General features: G+C 37.0%; 1 protein-coding gene across 1 annotated transcript in view; it reads right to left on the bottom strand.

Moving 5' to 3' along the window:
- Positions 1-4,466, bottom strand: part of CD302 (CD302 molecule) — an 11,501-nt gene extending 7,035 nt beyond the window's left edge. Inside the window, exon 1 of the mRNA XM_008065638.1 lies at positions 4,351-4,466. The gene's annotated coding sequence lies outside the window, so the exon portion shown is untranslated. The remainder of the gene's footprint in view (positions 1-4,350) is intronic.
- Positions 4,467-5,357: the final 891 nt, after the last annotated feature.

Below are 5,357 nucleotides of genomic sequence, written 5' to 3'. Positions count from 1 at the left end.
ACAATAAATCAAAAAATTAGCCGGGCGTGGTAGCGCACGCCTGTAATTCCGGCTACTCGGAAGGCTGAGGCGGAAGGATCGCCGGAGCCCAGCAGGTCGAGGCTGCGGTGGCCGGGAGCGGCCACTACTCTCCAGTCTGGGTGACGGAGTGAGACTCCAACTCAAATAAAATAAAATAAAATACTAAATAATTAGTTCAAAGAGAGCATTCAGCAAGATTCTCTTTCTGAGTCAGTTCTCCATTTATCTTTTTTGTTTGTTTGGGTTTTTGGGGGGCCAGGATTGGTCTCTGTCACCAAGGCTGGAGTGCAGTGGTACGATCACAGCTCACTGCAGCCTCAGCCTCCCAAGTAGCTGGGATTATAGGTGTGCGCCACTACACCTGGCTTATTTTTTGTAGAGAAAAGGTCTTGCTATGTTGCCTAGGCTGGTCTCGAACTCTTGGGCTCAAGCAATCTTCCCTCCTCAGCCTCCCCAAGTGTTGGAATTACAGGTGTGAGCCACTGCACCAGGCCCTAGTTCTCCATTTTTCAAAACTTTTTGTTTTGTTTTTTTAAATAAGTTCCACCTGCCTGTTAAATGTCACAGGCGTTTAATCTATTTTACCCTAGTACTTGTGAAATGTGACCAAAATGCCACTCTAGAAAAATCCTCAAGGGAAATATTTAACTAGATTATAGTTTAGGTTTAAGTATCAAGCAGGACTTTTTTATCCTTTTATCTGACCCTCTGACAGCCAATAGAGCTTTAATAATTTTTAACATTGTAATCTAATTAAATACTATATAAACTTAAATTATTATGTCAGGCAAATAAGACACTCATTTTCCTTAGCAAATGACAGCATAAATTCCCCAAAGAATGCATGTGCTCAGGCAGTTTTTTTTTTACAGTTAGTGACACTACCTGCTGAGATGTAATTTGGGTCTTTGATTCTTTTTATGGCTAGTAACATAGCTCATATATCACAAAAAAAGAAAGATATTTACTGTTTATTGTAATAAATAATGTACAGATTAAAGGTAAATGTTGCAAAATAAGAAAAAGTTTAGTTTCTCACAGTTATTTTCCTAAATGAAAAATACAGAAAGGTACCATTAAGTAAATTAGCACAAAACACTGGGAATATTTATAAATGCATACTGCAGTCCCAAAAATAACAAGTCACTGATTTTCTAGACCCCAAATGACAGGTTTAAGATATGATTTGTATGGCTGTGAGGATTTTATCCAAATGTGACTATTCTAGTATTTTTATGCTTTATCTTCATAAATAACAAAGAAGACGCAATTCGCATTGGCCTACTGTTCTATACCAAAACACCACCCTAGCTAAAAATAAGTAACAGTTAATACCCACTAAATTTAGCTAATTTAAAATCCATCCATGAACTAGTTATTTCCAGAATGGAAGAAATACATGAAGAGTTTTTAAAAATCAAATCACTAAGACAAACTGAATTTAAAATTTTTAACTGGGGAAAAATACTTTTATTCAGTTATAAGGTAAGTTTTATAACCATATCTGTATACAACAATTAAAATTCCTAATTGGTTACCGTGCTTCCACAGATAGAATTGATAGACTCAGAAACAAGCCATCAAAAATCAGGCCACAAAGTTTTTGGATGTTTTTCACTGAGTTTTACTTTATTTGCTTAGGAAAATAACAACTACAATTAACTACAGCTGAGTCATAGAGGAAGGCAGCCAAGTATTAATTTTGCCTCTATATAATAAACAGTTGCTTAACTGTTTATATATGTTAGATCTGGACAATGAACTTAGATCTTGTGGCTCATACAAAGCAATGAAGGTATAGGAAACATATCTTTTCTTGGCTCTCAGCCTCCAATATAATTTATGTTATTGAACTTATGTTTATGTCTAAGAATACCTAATATCAATTGCTTTTTAAAAAGGGATAGAAAATATTTGCAGGGGAAACCTCATTTAAAAAATCTAGTAAGACCAGCAAAATTGCTAGTTTTATTCAGTTGCCTTGAAATAAAGCCATACTGGCATATTAGAAATTTGTATTGTTTTCAGAGCCAATGTTCAACACTATTTGGAAAGTAAGAATTTTTCTAAGGGAAACAACAGATAATGAGGGGGAACCCCAAAACCAGAATTATCTTTTGGAGGGTGGGCCCCTGGTAGCACAGGCTGTTCCTGCTAGGAAAGTGCTCTGGGAATCCATCAGTATTAGTGTACCAGCTAGCATTGTGAAAAGCTGCATTTGGCTTCAGTGAATTTTCTATTTTAGATTTTTTAAATGCATTTGCCCATTTCATGATGGGTGATTTATAAGCACACCTGCCCACACTATGCTGAGTGTTCAGCAGTTTTTGACCAAAAACAGCATATCCCTGTGCCCCACCCTCCCTATTCACCCAGTCTCACCCAAGTGATGAATTTTTGTTTCCCCAGATGAAAAAAGTCCTCAAAGGGAAATATTTTGCCCATGTGGAAGAGGTAAAACAAGAAACAGCAGAAGCACTAAAAAGGTAACACTGATGAGTTCAAAAACTGTTTTGAGCAGTGTAAAAAGCGTCTCGATAGGTGTATTGCATCAAACAGTACTTTGAAGGTGACTGAAGTCTAAACATGTAAGAATAAATGCACAGTATTTTATATATATATTCCTTTTTTTTTTTGCCTCCCCCCCTGTATGTATTAAGTAGCAAGTGACACTGTAATAAGATTAAAAATTCTGTTTACATTTATTCCTAAAAGTGAATATTATTTTGATTAGGGTATCCTAATACAATTTGATACATTTTTCCAAAATATTATATTGGTGCATTGTCAGAAGTTGTTTTTTAGGTAAAGGGCATTTTTAAATGCTGGAATTGGGAATATGCCTAAGACAAAATTTAATGGAATGATCAAGAGGTTTTTAGTTCTCATACAGTAAGGGCTCCCGTAAAGAATCAAGGATGCTCATAATCACCACTTTAGATATTTCTGTTGAAAACGATGATAGCTCATATAGTTTTAGTTTTAACTTACAAGTGTCATAATAATTAGAGGCTTAACAAAAGCTTGCACTTTGGGCCAAATAGCCAAATATATAAACATTCTCCAAGCACACCTTTTAAAAAGTGACATTTTTTGGCCATGTGCAGTAAGAAGCTCACATCTGTAATCCCAGCACTTCAAGAGGCTGAGGTGGGAGGATCACTTGAGGCCAGGAGTTCAAGACCAGCCTGGGCAACATAGCAAGCCCTGTACCTAAAGAAAAAAATTTTAGCCAGTAGAGTCCCTGTAGTCCCAGCTACTCAGGAGGCTGATGCAGAAGGATCGCTTGAGGTTACAGTGAGCTATGATTGGGCCACTCAATCTGGGCGACAAGAATGAGACCTTGTCTCTACAAAGAAAAAAGAAATTTTTTTAATTTAATATATCTCACAATGTGAAATTACAAATATATTTCCCAGAGAATACTGAGTGTATGTTCTAACAAATAGTCTTTTAATCATTTTTACTTAATGTACTCTAGCACAGCTGCACTTCATGGTCCTGTATAATCTGACACCTGCCCACACTGCATGCATGCCTGAACAGCACTTTCAGAATAACAAAGTAAATCAAGAACTCTATGCCTAAAACCCAACAGACCTAGGTTTGAATCCTGGCTCTGCCAATATTACCTGTGTAACCGTGAATAAATAACTGAACTTAATTTCTTCTTGATAAAAGGAGGAGGATAAAACATTACTTGATAGGTTTGTTAAGATAATTAAAGCCACCGGGCTCGGGTGGCTCAGCCTGTAATCCCAGCACTTTGGGAGGCCAAGGCGAATGGACTGTCTGAGCCTGTGGATTCAGGACCCGCCCAGGCAACTTGGTGAGACCTCGTCTCTACAATAAATCAAAAAATTAGTCGGGCATGGTAGCGCACATCTGTAGTTCCAGCTGCTTGGAAGGCTGAGGCGGAAGGATCGCGGCAGCCCAGCAGGTCGAGGCTGCAGTGGCCGGGAGCGGCCACTGCACTCCAGTCTGGGCGACAGAGTGAGACTCCAACTCAAAAACAAAAACAAAAAAAAGATAATTAAAGCCAGATAAAGCATATGATGTGCTTAAGCACGGAGCCTGGCACAGGACACTGATGTTGCTAAGGTTCTGTCACTCTGCTTTGGACAATATTGCCCAACAACTGTCTTGCAACTCAAGGAATAAAAGTACACCCAATTCCACTGCCTGTGGCTTGTGAATTGTAGAATAAAAGTTCTACCATCAAATCTAAGGACCCAGTTAAAATGAGATACAGCAAAACCATTTTTTAAGAGAAATTAGTGAACACTATTTACTAATTTGTGAAAAAACAAAAGAGAATAAGTCCCTTACCATGGTCAGTACACTGATTTCTTACATCCTCTATGCTTTCTACTTTGAAGGCTTCTTGAAGAAAAATGTAACAGCTGTCTTGGAACTGCACCCAGGTGGATGAAGGACAGTCTGTGTGGACAAAGAAAGACATTGTTAAATAACTCGAGAATAAGAATTACATAAATTCCTGAAGATAAGGATATTACATATTAAATCTTCACAAACACAGAACGGCACTTTCCCTTGTTAAATATTTGTGAAAATAAGAAATCAACCAGTGTAACAGGAATTTGTTTCTCTCCATTATACGTGTGAGGAAAGAGAAATGTGCCAATGATTCTCTTCTGACTTGACAGAGCAATGTTACAAGTCTTTAGGTTGTTTAGGAATTCAGACATAAATTATAGCATTATTACCAAGGAAACAAACTATCAAGGAAGACAATCCATCAAAATTAAAGGCTTCTCTTTGATCTCTTTTATCTTCACAATAAAAAAAATAATTTCAAAAGTCTTCAGTGTTTCACAGGGCCCTGTTGTTCAAATTATACCACCAAGACAAGAGAAGAGAACAAGTTGCTAGATCACGAATATTCAGACAAATTTTCATATTGCACAGGAAAACAAGGTTGATTTTTTTAGGAATGCTCTTTTTTATGAATTAAGAAAGGTAGATTTATTAAAGAGAAGATACACTGTGAAGGGCACAATGGACAGGACAGCAGCAAGAGTGACTGCTGTCTACTGCCAGGAATGTTCTTAATTTAACACTTCATGAAAGCAGATTCTTTGAACTAGTTCTATGAAACAAAACCATATCTCTTCCTCTATTGCTGGAGAGTAAAGTGGCATTTCCTTCGTCTCTATCTTGGTGTCTTTGTTCATTAAGAAGATGTCCATTTTAAAACTTAGGCTCTAGAATTTTGTTAGTATTATAAGCAAAAGTAAGCATTTGATTTTGCTGGCCAAATGGAGAAAGAAGAAGATTTTACTTAATTCCAGTGAATAAAGGAATACAAAACATTA

Source organism: Carlito syrichta, unplaced genomic scaffold, assembly GCF_000164805.1.
Source record: "Carlito syrichta isolate Samal-C Ts95f unplaced genomic scaffold, Tarsius_syrichta-2.0.1 Scaffold308699, whole genome shotgun sequence".
Lineage (NCBI taxonomy): Eukaryota > Metazoa > Chordata > Mammalia > Primates > Tarsiidae > Carlito > Carlito syrichta.
This window is presented reverse-complemented; position numbering and strand designations above follow the sequence as displayed.